The 16,345-nt window shown below is 38.7% G+C and overlaps 1 long non-coding RNA gene across 1 annotated transcript in view; it reads right to left on the reverse strand.

Annotated features, from left to right (window-relative positions):
• LOC134758459 (uncharacterized) overlaps nucleotides 1-12,363 on the reverse strand; it is a 138,974-nt gene extending 126,611 nt beyond the window's left edge. The window contains exon 1 of the long non-coding RNA XR_010133668.1: nucleotides 12,188-12,363. This is a non-coding gene — a long non-coding RNA (uncharacterized lncRNA). The remainder of the gene's footprint in view (nucleotides 1-12,187) is intronic.
• Between the last annotated feature and the right edge of the window lie 3,982 nt (nucleotides 12,364-16,345).

Genomic DNA, 16,345 nt, shown 5'->3' on the forward strand with positions numbered 1-16,345 from the left:
ATATGTAAATTTTACCCCAAGTCCAAAAAAAAACCTAATTCTAGCACACATGACTTGGCCCAGAGCCTTCAGGGTTGATGTGCCTGGCCAAGAGAACTAAGGACCCTGGCAGGTAAGACTCCTTGCATCAGTCCTACAAGGTGCACTGTCTTTAAGTTGGGTAAAATTTCTGCAGCAATGCCTCGATGCTCAAGTTTACTCTTTTAAAATTTGGCAGTTATGGTCCTAAAGATAAAAACTCCAATGTGTTAAACAGTAGGCATTTTCAAGAAATCTGGATTTTAGAATATTCTTTCCAAGTTCAGGACCTACTTTTAGCTCTTTGGCCATTAGACAAAAGAAATTTTAAAGTGAAAATAATCAATGACTTCCTTCTAGGGTATCCATCTAACCAGTTTCCTGGAAGACTTTTACTTTACATCTATTACCTTACTGTAATTATTAATAGTGTGCCTACCACTCTCAACTGTCTCAGTCTGGATGATCAATTATACAGTCTCCCTACTTCAAGGGGACCACTGTAAAGCTTCCCTATCTTTTCTATCCAACAGGAATCTTATTTGTGCCAGCTTTGATCCAGTTATCTGGCAAGCTAGATGGGATTTGTCTTAATATGTGCATTCTGTTTGCCAAGTCGTACATAGCATGTTTGGACACATGGTCTCATTTTATAATCTTTTGCTCTTATTTATTCTTCATACTCTATGGTAGAGCTAATCATTTGTGGGAACCAAAATGTTAGGAATAGATGGCATGTCAAATGTTGCCATAGCAGACTTTTCTGTGGGACATACTTTTAAAAATAATCCAAAAAAAAGTTTTAAACTTAATTTGAGTAGCCCCTGGTGTTATTGAATGGTAGTGTGTGAAGTAAATCTGGGTGAAATTTCACTCACATCTACTTTCTGGGATCAAGTCCTATAGATAATTCCATAGTTATCTCCCTATACTTATGAACATCCCTCTAGGTAAAAAGCAGTCATCTTAAAAAAAAAAAAAAACCTACGCATAGTCTCAAAATTTATCTTCATACAAGATTAGATCAGAGAAGTAAGTGGGCTGAGAAGACTGAAATGGGCTGAGAGGTTTTCAAAATAGATTGCCATTGAACACATCAAATTTAATACATTCCTCATTCCTCTTAAATAGCGCTGTCTGCTTCTTATATCCTACATCTAGAAATTGCTTACTTCTAGAAATTTGGTGGCATAATGGTGGCATACTTCAGGATTTGACCATCAAAGTCATCCCAGGCAAAAATTACTCAGGCAATACTTTAGTTGGGCTACTTTGATTACAACAGAGGCTCACACGAGCCTTCTTAAGAGAAGGGAAGTTTACTGTGAAATTACCCACAGGCTTAAAGAACCACTTACTGGCTACATCAGCCTCTCCCGGGGTAGGTGGTCATAATTACTGCTCTCCTTTGCTTATTCAAAATGTATGCTTCCTCAAAACTTTGGTTTCCTATGGCTCACCATGGTGCCAGCTTTACACCATAGCATCCTCTCAGCTTCAGCTCCTACTTCTTTCCATTTAGTTCAGATAAGTAAAGGAGAATCTGATTGGTCCAACTCATCGCATTTCTGCCCTTGTTTCAGATTAATCATCCCTTTTCCATCCCCCCAACCAAGATAAACTGTTTTGGCCAAAGAAGAAAGGCCGGTTATGTAATACAGTTAAAATCCCCATCACCTCCCTATCATCAGAGGTTTTAAGCAAGATAAACTTCAAAACCGAGAGGGCCTCAGTAGCACCAAGAGAAGTGTAGGACCCAGACAAAATACTTAACCAAAAGTTCCTGCCAAATTTCCTACTTTGTTTTACTGAATAAATAAATCCATTGGTGGAGTTAGGGTTCAGAATGCGAGATTCGGCATGCCTAGCTGGGGCAGTTAGGCCTTCGTATTTTCCTCTCACGCATTTCAGTCCATCTCCACGAAAAAGTAGTTCCGTAAAACTGCCCTTCCATTCCATTCCAATTCTGACTTCACCCTTCCCTGGATCTCATTCTCATTAACAATTACTTTTAACTAGATATCAAATATTTCCAACATAAATTGTTAACTAGTGACAACATGATGCTACTTCCAGGAAATTAGGAGATTAATCTCTTCTCCTGTTTCTCAGACCTTCATCTTCCAAAATGTTTATTGGGAACATAGAAAGAGAACAAAAGATAGCCCAAACATGCATCTCTAATGATACGCATGCCTTTATCCTCCGTACTCACTCTGACGCTTCCCTGTGCTTATTTCACGTCACTCTCCTGAACCTTGACTGCTGGCATGATTACATTTAAATTAGCAATCCTAACAGCTAATGCCAATATAGTCGTAACCTATCTGTACTATTAAAGGCACATTTAGGAACAGGAATTTCTGCCAAGCACCCCAATTACATCATATTTTTATTTACTAGGTCAGCTCAGGATTTTCTTGCTTTTCCATTTAATTCAAATCAATGCCTAATCAAAACACATTATGATTTATGTATATATTTCCATGACACTGCTTCAAAGCACAAAGCTTATGTAATAAAGTCTGATTTTTGGAAAGTATTTTTTAAATTACAAACATGAAAGTGCGTATTTTGAAAGTCCTTTCTGCAGAAATGAAGGCCAGCCAGCTAGGGATAAAACATTGTAGATCTTTGCTGCACAGTGAGAATAGCAGTTTCTACAAAATTTGAAAAGTTGAATAATACTTACTAAAAGACAGCATAGCACAATATAGTACTATAGAAAATGTATTTCTTTAATAAAAGCTATCTCCTTGTCCTCAGAGTGCCTATAATAGGTTGATGGGTCCTCAGTATTATCATCCTTGTTCAGTTTCTGAAGTTTTCAATTGAATAACTTTTTCAGAGACTTGGGGAAAATAGTGAGCGAACAGCCCTAGAACGCTTCTCTGGGCAGAAAAAAAAATCCCATGAAATGTAATGTGTTAAGAAAATATCTTTCTTATCTCTCTAGTCCCCCAAGCGAGCCTGTCTAATTCTCCCACTTGTCTGTGTAGGGATCATGCCAGCAGCCAAGGTTCAGGAGAGTGATGTGGAATAAGCACAGGGAAGCGTCAGAGTGAGTACAGAAGATAAAGGCACACCTATCATTAGAGATGTATGTTTGGGCTATCTTTTGTTCTCTATGTTCCCAGTAAACATCATTTTGGAAGATGAAGGTCTGAGAAATAGGAGAAGAGATTAAAGATGTCAGGCAAGGGAAAGGAGGAGAAGCAGATAAAAAACCTGACATCCCAGAAGGTGGGGATTTTCCCTTTTCTGGGAAGCAAAAAAAAAAAAAAAAAAAAGATCCTCTCAAGCAAATTTAACACCTTCATGCATATAATTAATTTATTATCACTTAAAATAAAACATAGCAATAAAAACTCAGGCTAATCGTGTGCAAAAGTTACTGTTTTCAGACACAGACCATGCAAAGTCCTCAAGCTTATAAAAGATTACATTCTGGAACATGAGCTGTCAGGTAAAATTACTGGATCTTGATTTTTTAATGTTATAAAGGGGCAGTGGGGCGGGGGGACAGAGGTGCATGTTCTTGCCTAAAGCCTAACATTAAACATTTTGTAGGCAAAGCAGAAAAGAGCTCTTTAGTACCCCCAAAATGTCTGTTTTAGACTTGTACAGATAAAAACTTTCTAAAATATTGAACAGCACAAAGTATGAATCCCAGCTCTATAATTTTTCTAGCTATGTGACCTCAGGCAAGTTATCCTCTCAGACTCAGTTTCCCGAATTATAAAAATGGAATAATAATGGCACGTATCTCATGGGGTATTGTAAGAGTTAAATTAGATAACCTATGTAAAGCACTCAGCGATGCCCAGAAAAGTGTATGCGCTCAATAATGGTTAGTTGTTGTTAGTAGTATTATGTGTAATTATTAATAACCAGGCTCATGTCTTGCCACTCATCCTGTAAACTGCCCTGGTTCATCAAACCACATTGCAGCCCATAAGTCCCAGACAAAAACATCAGATAATGCCATTGTATAGAATCCTACATATTTATTCCTGACATCATTCTAATTCAGTCACTCCTCTTCACTCCTCTACCTGACTTGAATCATGCAGCCAGCTTCCAACCACCCCCATGTGCCTTCTTCATTTTATTTATTTATTTTTATTTATTATTACTTTTTTTATAGACAGGGTCTCACTAGGTTGCCCAGGCTGGTTTTGAACTCCCTGGTTCAAACAATTCTCCCACCTCAGCCTCCAGGATAGCTGGGACTGCAAGTGCCTGTCACCACTCCTGACTCCATGTGCCCTCTTTAGCTCCAGCCCCCATTCTGGCCTCCATCACTTCACTGGGACCTGCTCAAGCTAGCTGTGTTCTCTGTACCAGCCCCACTGCCTCAGTGAAAAGATTAGATCACCTTAATAAATCATCTAAAATTACTTAATACAATCCAGTATAAATGTATAAAATGTAACATCTTCATAATTTCCCCTTAATTCGATTAAATCTTGATTCTTCCCTTACTCCCCTCCAACCAAAACTTGTTCCTTCCTGAGACCGCCTCATTTCAGTAAAAAGCACCTCTAGCACTTCCCCAGAATTCTAAATGTTGATTCTTTTCTTTTCTTACTCCCTAAATTCAATCCATTGGCAAGTTCTGTAGTCTCAACTTTAAAATACATCCTGAATCTTTCCCCTTTTATCTCCATTACTAACACCTTTGTCCTTTGTAGAATCAGCATCAGCACAACCTGCGAACATGGGCGCCATCCCACTTGTATTGAATCAGACCCCAGGGGGAAGAAGCAGGTCTATCAGCTTTTTCAGCCCTCCCTTCTGGTGATTCCCATGAACACTTTCATTTAAGAACCACTGCTCCCATCAAAACCACTGCCATTTCTCCCACTGGGAATATCACAATAGCCTTCTGACTCATGTCCCTGACCCGACTCTTTTGCTCCTCAACAATCCATTTTCCACACAGCCCCAAGAATAACATTTTTTCACTTAAAATCCTCCAATGACTTCCTATGTCCATTAAACTAAAATCCATTTTTCTTACTCTGGCTTACAAATCCCTTCATGAGCTGGCTACATCCTACTTTTCCAACTGCGTCTCTCTCTGGCATCTTTTACGAGCTGGTGACACTGGTCTTCTCTTGCCATTACTTGAACATATTCTGGTTTCTACCACAGGGCCTTGGTAAAAACTTGCTCTTCTGCTGGGATCATTCTTGTCATTGGGATCCCAACTTCAATGTTTGCTCCTCAGAGAGGTCTTCCCATTATGTTATTTAATAAGCAGCTTCTGGGCTCCAATAATTCATCACAATCAGATAGTCAACATTCATTCTCTAAGTATCACTTACTGTGATCTCATAACTTTCTTATTTGCTAATTTGAGATCTATTATCTTTCTTCTACTAGAATAGTCTAAGAGTAAGGACCTTGTTCATTGTATTCACCCTTATTCACTCAGAAACTACAACATGGCCTGGCACGGTGGTTCACGCCTGTAATCCCTGAACTTTGAAAGGCCGAGCCGAGCAGATCACCTGAGGTCAGGAGTTTGAGACCAGCCTGACCAACATGGTGAGACCCCATCTCTACCAAAAATATAAAAATTAGCCGGGCGTGGTGGCAGGCACCTGTAATCCTAGCTACTTGCGAGGCTGAGGCAGGAGAATTGCTTGAACCCGGGAGGTGGAGGTTGCAGTGAACTAAGATCACGCCACTGCACTCCAGCTCAGGCAACAAGAGTGAGAGTCCATCTCAACAACAACAACAAAAAAAAAAAAGCAGAAAGTACAACAATCACTGGCATATGTGCACCAAATGTTTAATAAATATTAACATTTAACAATAATTAATCAATAAATTATTTATTGAAATAATTCATTAATTTAAATAAAGCAGCAGAGGAAGAAATATTTTCAGCAGTTTCAGGGAATTTGGAAAGTCTTCTTTAAGAAGACCGTGTCCCATTGCCCTGAAAAGAGGAAGAGTAGGACAATGGATTAAAACTAAACTTGGAATCAGATCAAGCAGGGTTCAACTCCTAGGTCTACCTCTTACAACACACAAAAAGTATCTCTTTTTTTAAACTTGTTCAACTTCTAAAGCAATTTTTTATCTTTCATTTTTTTTTCATTTGTTTTGTTTTTGGAACAAGGTCTTCCTCTGTCACCCAGGCTGGAGTGGGTGGCATGATCACTGCTCACTGCAGCCTTGGCCTCCCAGACTCAAGTCATTGTCCCACCTCAGCCCCCTAAGTAGCTGAGACTATAGGTGTGTGCTACTGCACCCAGCTAACTTTTTATTTTTTGTAGAGACGAGATCTCACAATGTTGCCCAGGCTTGTCTCAAACTCCTGGACTCAAGAATTCCTCCTGCCTCCGGCTCAACATCTTCCTCTCAGGGTCATTGTTGGGATTAACTAAAATGATGTAACATGGAACATCCCATATAGTAGATCTACTCTGTAAATTATACCTTGAAACTTTAAAGAAGATTTGGAGTTCCTTGAAAAATATATGTGTCGTATGACAATATAAATGTAAATCAAAACAAAATAAAGAAATTGTTCACCCTATAATCTTGTTTCCTTCAAAGAAAAAACTATTTCACCTTGTCATTTCCCTTTCACATATACATACAATTTTTTTACATAATAAAAATCTTAAAATGGGTTCAATTTTGTAATTTCTTGCCTTTTTGAAAACCCAATTCAAAATGTCTCCTTTTCTGTCTCTCTCTCTCTTTTTTTTTTTTTCTCAAGCAGACAAAGTGATCAAGTTGCTGGTCTCTCCTGCCTTTGAAGCCGAAAGTCTTACTACCTTCTTGTACTGCTCTCTACATTAGCAATTTCATCTTGCACTCTGATATTATGAATGTTATGCCTTTAAAATGCATGAACCAACCCTTATTTGCACTAAAAATTCCAAGCCTTTGATCATTCCTCATCCTTTTGCTCAAAAATAACTGCTCCAGGTTTTGACTTGAATAATGGTCAACTCAAAAGCACACATCTCCGTGTTTGATCATGAATCTGCAAAATTAAAAGTCTTTGTTCTCATTGGAGCAATGCTGGTAACAGGAAAAGGAGTGAATCCAGGAGGCAGATAGAAGTTGGAAGTCACAGAAATATGATGAGTATCATCACTCGGGAGACAGCCTAAATTGCATAAGTTGTTGGAGTGCTTATGGCCACTCTGAGTGTTGTGAAGGGATGACATAGGTACAATAAGGAAACTATTGTAAACTAATAGATTTTGAAAAGTAAATAGGGGAAAGTGAAAGTCTCCAAGTTTACAATCTATCCAAGTAACATTAATTGAATGCTTACTGTATGCCATGCAATGTGATAAATTCTGGAAATATGATGATGATTAAAAATAAATAAATAAGCCAGGCAGGGTAGTTCATGCCTGTAATTCCCAGAGCTTTGGGAGACCAAGGCGAGGGGATTGCTTGAGGCCAGGAGTTCGAGACCATCCTGGGCAACATGACGAGACCCTGTCTCGAAAAAAATTTTAAAATTAGCCAGGTGTGGTGGTGCATACGAATAGTCCCAGCTACTCAGAAGGCTGAGGTGGGAGGATCATTTGAACTTAGGAGTTTGAGGTTACAGTGAGCTATAATTGCACCACTGCACTCTAGCTTGGGTAACAGACTGAGACTCTGTCTCTAAATAAATAAATAAATAAAACTGAAATCTGAGCATAGTTCCTATTCCCATGGACTTTATAACCTAGTATAGGAAATAACAATGATTCCACTAAACACTTAAGTACACATCAGTTTACAACTGTTATTATCATTGGAAAGAAATGTGTGTAGTATTATAAAATCATGAAAAAATTGGACTTCGCCTGAACTTGGGGCTCAAGGAAGGCCTCTCTGAGAAAGGAGTATTTGATCTGACATCTAAAAGTAGATGTTAACTAGGTAAATGTCTATGAGTTGGGGTTTGGAGGGACTGGGAGTACAGAGCATTCCAGACAGAGAGCACAGCATCCACAAAGGCCCTAAGTCAGAAACAACAAGGCCTGTCGACAGAACTGATAGAAAACCAGTATGACAATGGCCAAAATTGCTCAGAAGGTGAGTCAGAGCACCATGCAAGTCAACGTTGGGATGTGTCTAAATCAGTGATAGAGCTGTAACTCACAAAGTCGGCTGTGAGGATTAAAGAAAGAAAATAAGATAACCTTGGTAAGGAACATAGTACACTGCCTGGCACAAACCAAAGCTATTTGTAAGTGTTCCCTATTCTTATTATCATCATATTCATTACCATGTCTACTTGCTCATACATTAGCCATTTTCAACTTTTCTGCCATCTTACTAAGTCAGGTCAGGCCACTATTGTTCCTCACATGGATCACTCCAATAGCTTGCTTTCAAACTCATTCTCTACACTGAATTCTTCCCTTCCCACATGAAAGCATTTAATGATTCCACCTCTGGTTAGTTGTGTATAATTTTGGCTTTGAATATCGTTCATTGTGTACAATGCTTATAAGATTAAAAGCCAGACATTATTTATACCAGTCAAAATACTTAGAAAATACCGTCATTACCACCCGAGATAGTGATAGAGATGGCTTAAATATTATGCACTTAAAATGCCAGGTAAAATTAAAATATCATCCAGAGTAATTATAACTTTAACTACAGAGTCACCTGTCAGGTAGGATCTCCAAAATACCAAAAGCTATATTGAGTGGGGAAGGTGAGGCTACATCTGCTCAGTGGAAGATCTAGGGAGAGCTAGAAATACCAGCTGGAGCCTCTGATCACTTTAAAGTACAGCCTTCAGTAAAACCTCTCCAGAGTGAAGTTCCGTGACAGTCATAGCTCTCTGCTCCCACCAACCAAGTCTAGAGCACCGGCCCAACTAGGACCCCAACTTCCTCATCAACAGTGTAAGAAGTGAAGCTGGGAGAGCCACATAAGCAATAGAATTTCTAATTAACAGCGGGACACGGTGGCTTACGCCTGTCATCTAATCACTTTGGGAGGCCGAGGTGGGCGGATCACTTGAGATTAGGAGTTCAAGACCAGCCTGGCCAATATGGTGAAACCCCCTTTCTATTAAAAATACCAAAATTAGCCAGGTGTGGTGGTACACACCTATAGTTCCAGCTACTCAAGAGACTGAGGCGGGAGAAGAGCTTGAACCGGGGAGGTGGAGGTTGCATGAGCCAAGATCATGCCACTGCACTCCAGCCTGGGTGACAGATCGAGATTCTGTCTCAAAAAAAAAAAAGAATTTTTAATTAAAGACCCCAAAAGTCTTCTCTTTTTATTTTGAACTTAGTCCTGGCTAGCCTGTAGGTAAATACCAACCATAATAAATGAACTTAAATGGCATAGTCTGCAAAACCAAGAGAAATACAAACATAATAGAGTCACCTTCTAAATAAAACCCTTCTAATGATTCACATTGCCTTAAGATAAAATCACTCCATGTAGAGCTTTTTATGATTTATTATCTATACCCTCTGAAATTCCTCCAACCTCATCTCTCGTTACAACCCACACTCACTCAACACTCCAAACTTAACCACAGCTTTTGAAATCCCTTGAGTGGACTATGCTCCAGCTCATCTTTGGGTCTTAGGATATAAGCTACTCTATCTGCCTAGAATTTTTTCCCTCCCTGCTACCAATTCATTCTTCAGGACTCAGCTGAGAAATTATCTTCCATGGCCGGGCACAGTGGCTCATGCCTGTAATCCCAGCACTTTGGGAGACCAAGGTGGGCGGATCAACTGGGGTCGGGATTTCAATGACAGTCTGACCAACATGGAGAAACCCCGTCTCTACTAAAAATACAAAATTAGCCGGGCATGGTGGCGCGTGCCTGTAATCACAGCTACTCGGGAGGCTGAGGCAGGAGAATCACTTGAAGCCAGGAGGCAGAGGTTGCAGTGAGCCTAGATTGTGCCATTGCACTCTAGCTTGGGCAACAAGAGCGAAACTCTGTCTCAAAAAAAAAAAAAATTATCTTCCGAAAGATGCCTGTCCTAAATACCCTATCCTGGGTTTTGTGTCTCTCTTAAATGTTCCCACAGCACCCTGTATCTATGCTTAGTAAACCACTGCCTGTTTTTGCACTCCACACAACCACACTAGATTGTGACCTGCCTGAAAGAAAATACAGTGATGTCTTCATTCATCTCTTTTTTCTTTTTTGTTTTAAATAATTTCAACTTTCATTTTAAATTCACGGGATACAAGTGCAGACTTGTTACATGGGTATATTACATAACACTAAGGTTTGGAGTACAGATGATCTTGTCACCCAGTAGTGAACATAGCACCCTATAGGTAGTTTTTTACCCCATACCCTTCACACACTCTCCCTCAACCCCAGTAGTCCCCAGTATCTGTTGTTTCCATCTTTATGTCCATGTGTGCTCAATGTTTAGCTCCCACTAAATAAGAACATGCTGTATTTGGTTTTCTGTCCCTGTGTTATTTTGCTTAGAATAATGGCCTCCAGCCTGGATCCATATTGCTGCAAAGGACATAATTTTATCTTTTTATGACTATGTAATATTCCATGGGGTGTATGTATGGCATTTTGTTTATGCAATCCACCATCATTGGGCACTTAGGTGCTATTGTGAATAGCACTGGGATGAACATACAAGTGTGTATGTCTTTTTTGTAGAACAATTGATTTTCCTTTGAGTATATACCCAGTAATGGGATGGCTGGGTCGGATGGTAGTTGTATTTTAAGTTCTTTGAGAAATCTCCAAACTGCCTTTCACAGTGGCTGAACTAATTTAAATTCCCATCAATAGTGTATAAACATTCCCTTTTCTCCACAGTCTCAGCAGCATCTGTTATTTTTTGATTTTTTAATAATAGCCATTCTGACTGGTGTGAGATGGTATCTCATTGTGGTTTTGATTCATTCACCAAATTGAGAGTTTTCTTTATTCACAGTAGTGAATAAAAATAAAGTCCCTATCCTCAAGGAGCTTATATACTTTATTTAGCTTGTCTTTCCAGCAGGTAGCAGCACACAGTAAACAATAGATGAAGAGAGTTTGAGTGGATAGCAGTTGTTCTTGTCATTGTTATTAGTTGGGAAATCTCTGAGAACAACCTTGCCCAGGGCAGGAGAGTTTAGAACATTTACTTTGTTTATAATATTTATTTATTTTCTGGTTATTGAAAACTATATTCAGTATACAAAATTATATATATATATATATATGTCGAAAGAAGTGAGTAGAAACTCAGCTGAAAACACATATGAAACATTTATTGATATTTTACGTTTTCTTGCTGTATGTTTCTGTGTATGTGTATATGTAAGTATATGTACAGTTCTTCAATTGCTTTATTGGAATATAATTCATACATCATACAGTTCACCCATTTAAAGTGTTTTTTGTATGTTCACAGGATGGTACAACAATCACCAAAATCTAAATTCTAGAACATTTTCATCTTCCCAGAAAGAGATTCTACATACCATTTAATTAGCAATCACCCCCAACATCACACTCCCTTGCTCCAGGCAACCACTAATCTACTTTCTGTCTCTATGGATTTGACTATTCTAGGCATTTTATATAAATGGAATTATACAATATATAGTTTTGTGGTTTGCTTCCTTCGCTTAGCATAATGTTTTCAAGGATCATCCATGTTGTAGCATGCCAGTACTTTATTTATTTTTATAGCCAAATAATATTTCATTGTGTAGGTATACCATATTTTATTTATCCATTCATCACTTGATAGACATTTGGGTTGTTTCCACTATTTGTCTATCAGGAATAATGCTGCTATAAACATTCATATACAAGGTTTTGTGTGGTTGTATGCCTTCATTTCTTTTGCTTATCTGCCAAGTAGTAAAATTGCTGGGTAATATGGTAACTCTGTGTTTAACATTTTGAGCAAATACCAAACTGTTTTCAAAGTGGCTATACCAATTTATCTTCCCACCAGCAACAAATGAAGGTTTCATTTTCTCCTATATTTCTTAACTTAGGGAAGTTCTTATTGTATATAGGTAAGATTTTACTGTATAAAGCAGACTTAGGTTCTGCTTTACAAACTACACAAGTGCTTCTCTCTTATAAAAGAATTACTTCTAATGGCTGTATTAGTCTGTTCAGGCTGCCATAACAAAATGCCACAGTTTAGGTGGTGTAAACAACAGAAATTTATTTTCTTACAGTTCTAGAGTCTGGAAAGCTCAAAATCAAGTTTCCAGCGGGGTTTAGTTTCTGGCGAAGGCTCTCTTCCTGGCTTGCAGACGGGTACTTTGTCCTCAGATGACCTTTTCTCAGAGCACATGCCTAGAGAAGAGAGAGAGAGCTCTGGTCGATCTTCCTCTTCTTATAAAGACAAAAATTCTCTCAGATTAGAGCCCCACCTTTATGACCTCACTTAACGTTTATTACCTGTTTACAGTCCCTGTCTCCAAACACAGTCACATTAGGGGTTAGGGCTTCAACATGTGAATTTAGAGGAGGACACAATTCAGTCCATAGCAGTGGCTAAAAAAAAATGGTCTGTTGCAAAATTCTATATGAAAATGATGCTCTAGGAGCAAGATATTAAAGTTTAAAAACTTTTTCCTTAAAATATATTATTTGCAAATTTTCTTTAAAATTCATTTTGTTGTGTTAGCTACATACCCTTCACGTCCAAGTGTGGATAAAAGTGTCTTTCTGAAATTTCTCACCTGCATCTACTTGCAATCTGGAAGAACAGACTTCACACTCTTTCAAAAGATATTTAAATTTTCTGTGTAGCTCAACTGTTGTTGTCTCTAACTCCATTTCTATGCTAGAGAAAATGATGCCTTTTACACCATTGAGAGCCTGTATAATCTTGAAAGTTTTCATTTGAACTGATGAAGAAAAAGAGGCCATCCTAGAGTTAGCTTTATTGGAAGCTTCTACTAAGCAAAACTTCAGATTTCCAAAGGAAACTAATTGGAACCCTGAAGCAGATGGGAAAAGCAGAAATTTCGGAACACCTCGGTGACCTCATTACAAGCATAATGAAGGAGGCAACGATGGAGTTAATTAGAAGAGAGGCAAGAAAAAGATTAAATGAGAGTACAAAAAAAAATGTAACTCAGAGAAAGAGAGGCATTCAGCAAGAAATAGAATATGCTGATCTCTGCAAAACTATTCAGAACCGAGGGAGATGGGAGCTAGAATCAAACAAAAGGAATATAAACCAGGTGGCCACTGAGGATGAAAAGTCTGTAGAAAACACAAAGAGCGGGCACCTGGGAAGGAATTACCAGATATCTGCATCAAGCAGAAAATATAGACTTTGTAGCCAAAGGAATTTAGTTAGTTACACAAGAGGAGTCGTTCTTAATTGGGTGACACTGATTGTGTGCTTGTGTGTGTGTGATGGATAAAAGTCATGGATTTCTTAATAGTCACAAATAGACATTAGTCCAAATTTGTCCATTGCCACTTAAGGCCACCTTAAACTGTTAACATCTTTACCACTTTCTAGCCTAAGGGCTATTACTCCGCTATGTGTAGAGACCAAACAGACCTCTAAAGATCATTATTTTCATAAGCAATATTTGCCCTTCAGACGTAGGCTGCAGATGGTAAATTTTAAAACTTGTCCATGAAATGGCATTTTAGACATGTAGTTTGTCCATTTGTTTATGGCTCATACTCATTTTGAGATCAACAAGAAGACAGTTTCATAGCTCTAAAATTCACGTGTGAAAGTTTGTCGCAAGAAAAGAATACCATGCTTTCTGGTCCAAGTATAATTATGCTGCTTGTGTAGACTGGAGGCTTAAATTATAAGAAATTGTAGAGACAGGATCCAGAAAATATTCAGTTGACACAGACTAGCTTCTATAAAGTTCAGCTCCAAACTTTATTTCCGAATTATATTGATTAGCTAGTTACAATGAGCGCACAGATTAGAAATTTACCACATATTTTCTTTATTTATATTTGAAATAATCCAGGTCTACAGGCTGTGGTTGAATTGAACATGAAACCGCAAGTTTGATTTGCTGTAGTTCACCTTAATGCCACATGGTGATACATTTACGGCTCCAGGTTTTCACTCATGTACCTCCCCCAGAGATGTCACCGGGCAAGCATCAAATTGGACTAACCAGTCATTTTTGCTCTAGTCCTACAGTGATCAAGAATGTAAGATTTCTTCTAGCTCAGCTTGTTACATGAATAATGTAGAAGGTACATTTCTCACATGTATCGTATCTTCAAACCTCTTACAGAGCTATATTCCATTGTATAGATAAATTAAAAGTTAATGTTTCAAACTTCCTTTACAGCATAAAAGAAGAAATAAAATTTTAAAATATAAACAAAGAAAACGGTCAAGTTATTTTGAATGTGATTTTTGGACAGTTGATTCCAAATAAGAGGAAGTAATATCTCATCAGAACTTTGGTAGGAATTTATACTACTGCAGCCTATTTCATTTAGCTCCATCATGGCAATTGTTTCCTAGTAACTAGTCTTCCCAGCAAATCAGAAATTCATTTTTTAAGCATGGTCTTTTTAGTTCACCAATCTCTTTAATTACCCCACTTCAACCCTTTCAACTATCTATCTGCCAGGCCAATTCCAAAGCCTAAAACTTCTGATTATTCTCTTCTATTTCCTCTGCCCTGTTGAACAGAAGTGTTCAACAGTCTGACTTCTGAAAAAAGCCAGATAACCATGTTGATTGGCTTCTACAAACTTCTACTTCCTGAGTTTTCTCCAATTGCTTTTAACTTCCAAGTTTACAGTAAATGAATAAACAGCAATAGCTATCCAATTGTGAGCTCTGGAGTCATTCCTATCTCATCCCTTTTTAACCCCTCCCCTCCTGCCATCTTCACTGTGGTTTATGCTTGTTAATAATCTTGGCTCCTTGTGAAGATTCCTTCTCTTGCTTAGCCACTTGGACTTAAACTGTGCTTTGAACTGTAGTTGTTTATATTTGGCTTTGCTTCTTTGACGGCACTCGTTCTTTGAAAAATACAACAATATTCGCTATTTAAGGATAGGTCTTAGTCACCTTTGATTCCCTCACTCAAAGATACGATAGCAGCCACTAAAAGATATCCTGTCCCCGTCACCTAACCAAGTTCTTCTTCTTCTTGGCTCCTTCCAGGTAGGGAGCAACTTTGAACATCATTCAACCATATTCAGGACCCAACACTGTTCCATAACCCTTCTACAAATTCCTGAATTGTATCAAGTTTCCTTCTGTGTTCTTCCCAATATCTAACATTCTCTGGAGAACTGCCAAGCACTCCCACCCCTCATTTGCAGCATACACCCAACTTTATCAATCAGTCCAAAGTCATTCAACAATATTAAGATGTTTAACTTCTTAACAATTCAAGGGCAATTATCAATTTCTCAAGAGCTGAGTTTGGAAATACCACACAAGATTCTGACAAGCATGGCGCAGACACAAGGTGGACTCCAAGCCTAAGCCATTTGTCTGGAGATCTGCTAGTTAAATTGGTTTTATTTGAAAACTAAATGGGAAAACCTAATGAAGGAAATGGTATGAAAGATTAAAGGCACAAAGGAAGGAGGAAGTTTACGGATACCAAATTGAGTTCATGAGAATGCTGGAAAATATTGTATATACTGATCAAATGTGTGAAAGTGATATGGTTTGACTCTGTGTCCCCACCCAAATCTCATCTTGAATTGTATTCCCATAATCCCCATGTGTTGTGGGAGGGACCTGGTGGGAGATAATTTGAATTATGGGGGCAGTTTCTCCCATAGTGTTCTGGTGGTGGTGAATAAGTCTCACGAGATCTGATGGTTTTCTCAGGGGTTTCCGCTTTTGCATCTTCCTCATTTTCTCTTGACGCTGCCATGTAAGAAGTGCCTTTTGCCTCCTGCCATGATTCTGAGGCCTCCCCTGCCACGTGGAACTGTAAGTCCAATTAAAACTTTTTCCCTTTTTTTTTTTTTTTTTTGAGACTGAGTCTTGCTGTGTTGCCTAGGCTGGAGTGCGTGATCTCGGCTCACTGCAACCTCCAGCTCCCGAATTCAAGCAATTCTCTGTCTCCACCTCCCGAGTAGCTGGGATTACAGGCGCCTGCCACAATGCTGGGCAAATTTTTGTATTTTTAGTAGAGACAGGGTTTCACCATGTTGGCCAGGCTGGTCTTGAACTCCTGATCTTGTGATACACCCGCTTCAGCCTCCCAAAGTGCTGGGATTACAGGAGTGAGTCACCGCGCCCAGCCTCAAACTTCTTTTTCTTCCCAGTCTTGGATATGTCTTTATCAGCAGCATGCAAATAGACTAATACAGAAAGCCAGCATCAATCACTAGGGAAAGCACCAGAATAGACAAGCA

Source organism: Gorilla gorilla, chromosome 4 (assembly GCF_029281585.2).
Source record: "Gorilla gorilla gorilla isolate KB3781 chromosome 4, NHGRI_mGorGor1-v2.1_pri, whole genome shotgun sequence".
In the NCBI taxonomy this organism is placed as follows: domain Eukaryota; kingdom Metazoa; phylum Chordata; class Mammalia; order Primates; family Hominidae; genus Gorilla; species Gorilla gorilla.